The sequence below is a fragment of the Parasteatoda tepidariorum genome, chromosome 3, assembly GCF_982258835.1.
Source record: "Parasteatoda tepidariorum strain Cologne lab strain chromosome 3, Ptep-v5.0, whole genome shotgun sequence".
Classification (NCBI taxonomy): domain Eukaryota; kingdom Metazoa; phylum Arthropoda; class Arachnida; order Araneae; family Theridiidae; genus Parasteatoda; species Parasteatoda tepidariorum.
The window spans coordinates 53,162,693-53,172,330 of NC_141757.1; the positions used below are offsets into that span (position 1 = coordinate 53,162,693).

General features: G+C 25.0%; 1 protein-coding gene across 1 annotated transcript in view; it reads right to left on the bottom strand.

Annotated features, from left to right (window-relative positions):
• The window catches only part of LOC107446094 (uncharacterized), a 30,321-nt gene extending 29,467 nt beyond the window's left edge, over positions 1 to 854 (bottom strand). Inside the window, exon 1 of the mRNA XM_043051740.3 lies at positions 597 to 854. The gene's annotated coding sequence lies outside the window, so the exon portion shown is untranslated. The remainder of the gene's footprint in view (positions 1 to 596) is intronic.
• Between the last annotated feature and the right edge of the window lie 8,784 nt (positions 855 to 9,638).

A 9,638-nucleotide genomic window follows, 5' to 3' on the forward strand; every position in this document is an offset into this window, starting at 1 on the left:
TTAAAAAAAAAAAAAGTTGTCGGAGGTCTACATTTTTGAGCGATTTTTTGCTTTCGCAAGACTAACCGAAAGGTGCCTACAATTGTATGTATACAATTTTACCAAAAGGTGTAGGGGTCAGAAAACCGGTCTTGAATCAGAGAGGTTCTGGGTTCGAATCCCAGGCAAAGCATGGATGTTCTTTCATTCTCTGTTCTATCTGTCCTTGCTGAGGGAGCAACGTTGGCCCACCTAATATGATGGCCCTAAAAGAGTGGCCAACAAATCTGCCCTGTAAATGTCTAAATTGACGAAATGTTAACACAAGTGGGCATTGGAAATATTTAAAAAAAAAAAAAAAAAAAAACTACAGTTGTATTTCAATTATCTTTTCACTATCTATTGGAATATTCATCCTCAAAACAAGAAAAAGTTGGCAGGTCTGGCTGTCCCAAGACGTTGTGTGACGAACCCCCAAATTCAGAGTCTACCAATTTTATTATTAACATCTAATATTGAGATATCACGAGATTAAACAACATATGATATACGTTTCAAGTGAATATCTTTGAAAATATTTAAATTAAATCTAAAAATATAAAGGTTGAGTAACGTACCGATTTGTAGAATTCAATTCATTACTTCATAATTTTGTAACGTTCTTAATCCACCATCACTTAGATGTTCATTTAAGTCTTGTTCTTCTTCCTGCTTAAACACATCTGCGATAAGGTGATTCTGAATAGTTTATGCCGGCTGACGTCACGAAGCCACGTTCCCGCATGGAAAAATAACACCTGCTAATAAAAAAGACATCACATGCACCCGAAGACTTCTCTTAGAACAAGAATTGACAACTGAAAGTAAGGTAAAGAAGCTTCTGTCGTTATCTTCATAGTTTTATTACTGAGCAGATAGTAGTAAATGCAGTAGTTGCTACTGCATGATATCACCCAGCTATTTTTATTTTATTTTTAAGGCTATTGTCCCCTATAAGTACAGAGTAAACAGATTTTCTACAAAGAGTGTGTTAAAAATCAAAATTTAAATTAGGTATAAAAAAGAAATATTTTAATATTTGTATTTAGTGAACAAAAATTGAAAGAAAGATAATATTTTAGGTAAGACATTTATATTCCAAATATACCTCAACTTCGAATAAGAAAGATAATATTTTAGGTAAGACATTTATATTCAAAATATACCTCAACTTCGAATATATAATTCGTAAAACAATATATCTATTTCATTTCCTTGACATAGGGAGACAAAAGATCTATATAGATACTGTTAATGTAAAATAAATGAAGTCTTATTATTTTAAATCGTATTGAAAGCTATAATAGGAAAATTCAAATTAAATGTTAAACTTCAATACTGTTCTCAAGTCAAATATGAGTCAAACAATGCTAGACTATATCTGACGTTAAAAAATATAAAGAAAAGAACAAAGAAAATAAAAGAAAAATCTAACGTCACTGAATATAAACTTGCAAAATCCGTCAGAATTATTGATGTTATTCAAATGAATAAGCTGAGATTTTTAAGTTAGATAAAACTTGTTTTATCTACTGTATTTTTGACTAATGCTACCTTTTATTGAGCAAGACTTATCAGAAAATTGAAAATTAATATCTATATTGAAAGTACGAAAGAATTTAAAATACTGAGTGATAATATGATGTAATGCAAGGTATATGAAATGCACAAAATGTTTACTATATTAAGATTTCAACATATATTTTTAAATAAAAAAAAAGTGTTTTTAAAATAACTTAAATAATGAGATTTTGGATAAAAGCTTAAAGCATATTAAAAAAATTCTTTTCGTTTACATCATATATTACTAATTAATTAGTTTTAATGATTTTAAGGACATATTAAAACTAGTTTTAAAAAAGTTTATTCCATTTAAAAAAAAAAAAATCATTTTAGAGTATTTCGCCAATGATGTTGAATAGTCTATGAACTTAGAGATAGGTTTTATTGTGTATTAAAGTTACACACATAATTATCTACTTTCAGAAGAAAAAATAAATTATGTAATTCAATATAAAATATTAATTATTATAGTCTTTCCTGAAAAAGAAGCTTAATACATATTTGATAAAAATAAATTTCTTTAAAATAACAATCTACTAAAATACCTCAATCTTTACAAAACTTAACGTCAGCAAACTGCATTACATATATTACGATCATCCTAAGTCTAGTAAAGCATTCCCACAGCATCCTATAAAGGTCTCGGAGGATCAGGTTCCAGGACCAACTGCATAATGGTTGCAATGAGGTTAGTATTGCGCACCAGCCGCTATTACTTCCCAGATAAACTGGTACCCAACAATCTTAAGCTAGGCGGGCTTCAAGCTCGCACAATATCGTTTTTTCAATCTATTGTTCTGAAAAATTGCATGTATTCATATATTTATTTGCGAGCATTCCTTTTTTTATTCATTTGCAAAGCTTATCTTGAAAAAAAAAATTTTTAGATTTGAACTTTCTGCCAAATATTTTCTACTAACTACTACTCTAATTTCAATGTGTATTCTTGACTAATATTTTCAATATTATAAATAAATTTACCCTAAAATATTTAAATTTTTTTGACTTGAATTTCCATTATTATGTTAATTGTAAGATGCATTAAAATTTTATTTACGGTTGCAACTGAGATTGGAGAGGATAATTTTAAAGTATTTACATTCTAAGTATATTTTTGATATGCAAAGCACCTTGATTTTACAATGGCTCATCATATTCGAGAAAGACACGAGAATCCCTGCCCAAAGAAAAAATAAGATTAGTATTCTAATATATTTCTCATTTTTTCTTCCGCCAAGTTATAACTTGGTGAAAAGGGGGTTTAGGAGGTTAGCGGATTTAGAGAAAGCGGCTTTTTAAAAAAAAGAGGGGCGGAGCTCTTAACTGAAAAGTTGAAATACTTGAATATTGGTGGCTTAAAGGTTTATCAAAACAAATAATTTTTGTTGAATTTCTGCATCGACTATATCATGCTGTATCTTATTTTTTACCAGGCAATATTGAAGAGTGGAATAAAGCGTAAAATTTTCTAACCAAATCGTAATTTCCTAGCCTTCTTCCAAAATGTAAAATAGCGCATCGTCAGATATCATGAATAATCGATATTTTTTAAGCATCACGATAACTTTATTTAAAAAAATATTCTTCCGATATATGGTAAATATCATAGTTTAAGATATATATTGAGAAAACGGTAATTATCCACGATAACGATATTTATCATCAACGATAATTTTTCAATGCGATAATTATCAACAACGATAATATCGATGGGTGACGAGATAAACTTGCTCGGCAAATCGATTGTTCTATTTTTTTAATTACTCATTGATTTTTTAAAATTATGATAAATATTAAAGATATTTTTTTTTTTTTGATTTTGGTAATAAGAAATACTTACAATGTTTTTTTTAATGTTGAATAGTTAATTTTAAGAAAGTATATCACGATAAATAAATTTTTCGCGCAAGATATCGCGATATTAATATTCCAGAATCATCTAGAAACAGTGCAAGGCCATATTTTCTTCTGAATAATATAATATGTTTTAGTTTTTATCCTTCATTTTTGGGACTCGTGTTTTCACGTACGATTTTTCATGAATGTATTTAAAGAAATAAAACTATAAACTCACAATGTATGTGACAATTTTATTATTAGTAAATTGTTAGTGACACAACTCTTGATTAAAATCACTCATTTTTCAAATTCAGCACATTTGTTATGATTTATAGCATAGAATTTATTGAAGTGATCAACTTGTCACTTAAAACAATTTTAAAAATTATATTTCATTCTAAAAACATAACAATCATTCATAAAAGTTTTTCTTTTCAATCTATATTACACAAATGTGAAGATTAGAAAACCAATTAAAATGGCAAGTGAAATATAAAATACTCGAAGAAAATAAATTCTAACTACAAATCACACAATTCAACAAAAGCTACATTTTAAATGTTTTGATTACAAAAGGAACATTTAAAACATTAACAACTAGAAACATGCACTTTGTAATATTAATTCTTTCAAACAAAATTAATAATGCATAAAATTAATATGCAGGTATAAATTTTAAATAGATTCATGCATTCATACTTATTTTTTCACACATATACATAAATGTATTAAATTTTTAAAAGTTTTAAAAAACATACTTTGATTTTCAGATTTTTTTAAAGTCTAATGTGCACTGCATGCATGTTATTTTTATTTATATAATATATGAGTGAAAATTATCTATTTATCCCAAAAATGGTCGACAATTTGAAAAATCAAGTAAATGTAAAAGGAAGGAGTTAAATATACAGTTTATTGTATTCTGCTTAGGAAACAAATTTATTTAAACAAATTTTCAAAATCAGTAACAAAATCCATCAACAGATGGCACAGCTGATTTTCAAATCAGATTATTCCAACTGTAATATTTTGCATGAGTATTAATGCATTTAGTCATCAAATCGAATCACACTGCTGCTGCAAATTATGGTTATTTTTAAAATTTTTTTGTTTTTATCAGTTAGCAACACCATCAAATAATAAACTTTGTGACTAATTTTGAAACTTGATAAGAATAAATTCTTTGTTTCATAAACAGAAGATAGCAAGCAATACAATTTTTAATTGACATTTCTAATTGTTGGTCACCTTTGGGACACCCAATATACATATATATAGATAAGGTTTAGTTATTAAATTTAATAAACAAAAAATAACAAAATGTGTTTAAACAAAAAAACATGACACACATTTTAACATTAGTCAAATGTTATTTCTTTTATTAAAAAACGTCATGCATATTAAATCAAATCAAATGCATTAGTAAGAAGAAAGCTCTACACTTAACAGCATAAAAGATACTATAACATCAAACGAAACATTCAAACAAAACTTACGAATGAATTAGACTGCTGCTGCAATAACAGAACTAATAAGAACATACTTTTAAAAATGATGCTTTTTTTTAAACCAGGTAAATGAACTTAACCCTCTGGTAAAAAAATCTTATATATTCTTTTGATATGTAAGCTCAATCTATGGTACTATAACTACATACCTAAATTCAATTTTCAGAGGCTAATTAAGTATTCTATTTTACAAGTATTTATATCTAATGATTATGAATATATTATGTAAGTTAATAGTACATAATACAAGCATTTTTTGCTGTAGAGATACCACAAATGAGGGAACATCTGTGCCAATACACATTAAAAAAAATTCCAAAACTTCTTAAGAAGTTGAATCAGTTTTGAATAAAAAACCTGTTTATACCTAATAACATAAATTATAACAAATCTCTTAGAGATCAATATTTTTTTTTATTTAATCATTAATATCATTTTTTAAACTTTTTATTTAAATGATTAAATATAAATAAACTTTTTTTTTTTAGTTTTCTTATAAAACTTTGCTAAACAGTTTAACAAACTTTCTCCGATCCAATTCAGATAAAACTAATTCAACCTCCTAATATTGATGCAGAATCATGCGGAGCATTTTCAAAAATAAGCTGAATTTGCATATATGTATATGTACTTGCATATTTTAAAAATAAAATTTCATTGCTATTTATAACTTATTAATACTTTTTAAAATTTATTTGTTATGAAAAAAAAAATTGATACATGATTATATAATTACTTTCAGTTAAATCATATAAGTATCAAGAGATTCTTTCAAATTAATAAAAGTATCACAAGTTTAAAAAAAAAATTTTGAAATTTTTTTTAAAAAAAAAGCAGTTTCTTTGTTTTAAGCAGCGTTATAATGACAAGTAAGCTACATTATACATCACATATAACAGCCAAACCAAGTAGCAAAAATATTGAGAAAGACAAAATTCTTGTCTTCTTTCTTTTTAAAGTTTTGAATATTCTATTTGGAATGGAATAAAACACAGAAAAATTTTTAAAAAAAAAATTACTATAAAACTACAATAAAATCCAGATGATCCAAGCTAAATATGCTATAAAAAATTGAAACCTCATATAGCAACAATGACTACAAATCTAGATTCAACAAGTAAAAAATATACATAATAGAATAACAGACTATTTCATAATTGTTAAACAAAATAACATAAATAAATTTAGTTTACGGGCATCATTAGTTTTTTATTTTTAAAAAAAAAGAACATTTAAAAACATTTATAAAATTAAAATTGTATTTTCCCTTTCTAATTAATACTACTACTGCACTTCTCATTAGATTAACTTATATTTTATAAGTTAAAAATATAGAAAAACTAGTTCAAACAGGATTTTAAGACACATTTATAGAAAATGAAAACTGTCAAAAACTCTATTCATAATTTTTTTTTTATTTTTTATTATTTTTTGTTTGGTTTGACAAACAAATTGGAAAAATTACATAAAAACCTTAAATCTTTTATACACATAATTTCTTTATCCATTACAAGTTTAAATAAACCATTATCCATTACAGATTTCTTTCAGAAAATTTGCAAATTTTGCATAATATTTGAAATGTGCATTTATTTTAATTATAGCATTAAACCTCAATTTTTCAAATAGCAAAGCTAGAAATCTTTTTAATATATTTCATGAAAAAAGTAAAAAATTGTAAAACAAATTTGCTTCAACTTTTATTCTCTATTTTAGTTACTCATTTCAGAGAAATATTTAAAAATGGTAAAAAATCGGAGGGAAAATAAGTTTAATACTGAGTTGTATGAATGGAAGCCCAGACCATTTCCAAACTTTATTTCATTGTACTATAAAAATGATGTATTATTTCAGACACCAGCTTATTTTTCTACTAATTTAAGTTAAAGCAAGTTGAGTAAGTTTTGATTAAGTTACATCAAAGAACGATATATTAATTGCTGGGTTCACATCAGCATGATATTTTTATTTTAAATTAAACACTTAAATGATTAAAATTTGTAAGAGGAATAGAATCAAAGCTTGGATTATCTGGATTTCAGGGTAAGCACTGAAAAAGAAAGTATAAAATAAATAGCACATCTCAGATAAATGATAATAATAAAAACTAAAATTTTCAACTAAAAGAAAAATAAAGCTTAAAACTACATTGAAATCATAATGCAGTAATTGGACACATTATTATATAAGAGCAAATGTATAAAATAAACAGAGATGATGTAAAATTATGGTACTAACAACACAAATTATTTAATACTTTAATACAATGCAGGAACCAATGCTGTTTAATTTTAAAATATAGAAGGGTATTGGAAAATGAATCTAACTTTTTGCTCATTTATATATTTAAAATCTAAGAAAAATCAAAATAGGAACATTATTTAATGATTACAAGATAAATATTACACAAACAAAATCATATGAAAACTTACACTGCATAATGATATTAAGAATAATTTTAGTTTTCTTTCAAGGTATACAAATGTTTTATACTTTTTTAAATCAATTTCTTTTTTGTTATATAATTTTTAAATAAACTCTTCACTATAATTAGGTGAATTAATTTTAGGAGTTATACTTTTTTTGTTAAAATAAAAAGTAAAAGCATGCAAGGACTCACTATGAAACAGAATTTTAAATTCTCAACATGAGTTTTTATTTGGAAAAAATATCTGCACATATCAAAGACTAATCATTATATTGCAGTCATAAAATAACAGAAAACTGAATAATTTAAACATTTAATTGAAAAACTCCTTATTTTGCATGCAACTGAAGATTGGCAAATAAAAAACTAAAGGTATGACTGTTACCTTTATGAACAATTTTATACTTAATTTGTATTTAAGTACAAATAGGAAACATCATTTGTTGTGAAAGTTTTAATACTTAAACTAAGTTTCATGAGTAGCAAGTTGATTAATTAAAAAAAAAAAATACAAGTAAAGAAAAAAAATACAGTATAACTTTAAAAGTTAATTAAGTGAACAAAAATATGCATTAATTTAACACTTTAACTAAAATTTTGACAACAAAGGCATACGGGTAAACTCCAGTCGGGACCAACTTAGGGTACATACGGGCTAGGATCAATTTAGGGCAACACATATAAAGTATGGGCAAACTAGTTAAGTCCTCGTACAACCATCATATAAAATTATTACACTACCAATATAAACAACAAAAAAAGGAGAAAAGAATTAAAGGCCTAAAATTAGCAATAAGCAATTTAAATACAATGTTTGTTAATGTTACAATAATCATTCGCTTGAAAATTTCATTTTGAGTAATGTTACTTTCATTTATTTTGGTTCTTCTAAATGTTACTGAATGCAAATAAAATGCTAATGGCAATGTATTATTTTGATTTAAAAAAGCATTTTTTTTGGGGGGGGGGATTGGAATTTTTCTTTTTCCTTCAATAAAATCATTAAAGTCTTTCACTTTCAGGAAAAATTTAAAAACACATCAGTTTTAAGGAAATAATGATACAAAAATTAATTAAAGAAAAATGCTTATGAGCTTCTTGAATTCTATTACTCTATATTTCTTGGGATCTATATATGGTTTAATAAAGCGATGCAATTTGGATTCAAAGGCTCTCTAATTTTTCCAGAAAAAGGCAAGTAAGTGTATCATTTAGAAATATTCTAAACACAACAAATGTATTTTTATTGAACTAATTTCAAAACATTGGTTTTTTATCAGAGCCTAGGAACTATCAATACTAGATAAAACAATGAAATTTGGACACAAAGGCTAAAAATGTAACTAAAAAATAATTAATTATATTATTTAGACACATTTTAAATTTAACAAACCTGTAGGTTTTTAATTATTATTATTTAAATCTTTTTATCATCTCAAAACGGTGGTTCCCAAGCTTTTAAAATATGATCACTCATTCTTAGGAACTATCAATCGATTAATGAAGCAACAAAAACTCTTATTTTTTCCACAAAAAAAAAAGAAAAAAAGAAAGAATAATAATTATATTATTTACAAATATTTCTTAATTTAAAAAATTATATATAAGTTCTTTTCAATTTAAATTATTAATTTATTTTATCACTTTAAGACAGTCATTCTTAATTTTCTGAAACAAGATAAGTCACAACCTAATGATAGGACAACTAAAAATACTCAACTTTATTTTCAAACGCATAGGTACAGGATGAAATATCTAAATTTTTTGTTCTTTAAAACATTAAGCTTTGGTCTGAAATATTATAAATTTAAAAAACAATCTTCAATGATGTGTTTAATAAGAAATTCTCTAATATCAATAACTATACTAATTGTGTAAATTTAAAATGTTAACATAAAAGTAAAATAATAAATTATGTCGATAACTGAGCATAGAAAGTAGGTATATTTATAGTGCACAAAAAATTTTGATAAAGTAAAAAAAATATACATGTATATATAAATAGAGAAAAGAAAAAATATATTGTTCTCATTTAATCTATAAGATTATAGAGCAGTGTTTATCTTTAGGTAAATATATTTTCTGTAGAACAAGTAAAAGAAACTTGAGTCTGATTTCGTTTTATTTCATTATGTTGAATCAAAAGTCTTTACTGAAATAATATAAAACAAGTATAAAATAAAGAAAGTAGGTTAAAGTTTTACCAAGAATAAAATTAACCTAATTGCCATGTAAAAAAAGAAAATGTAAAAAAAAAAAAAAAATCAAAATAAAGATACTTG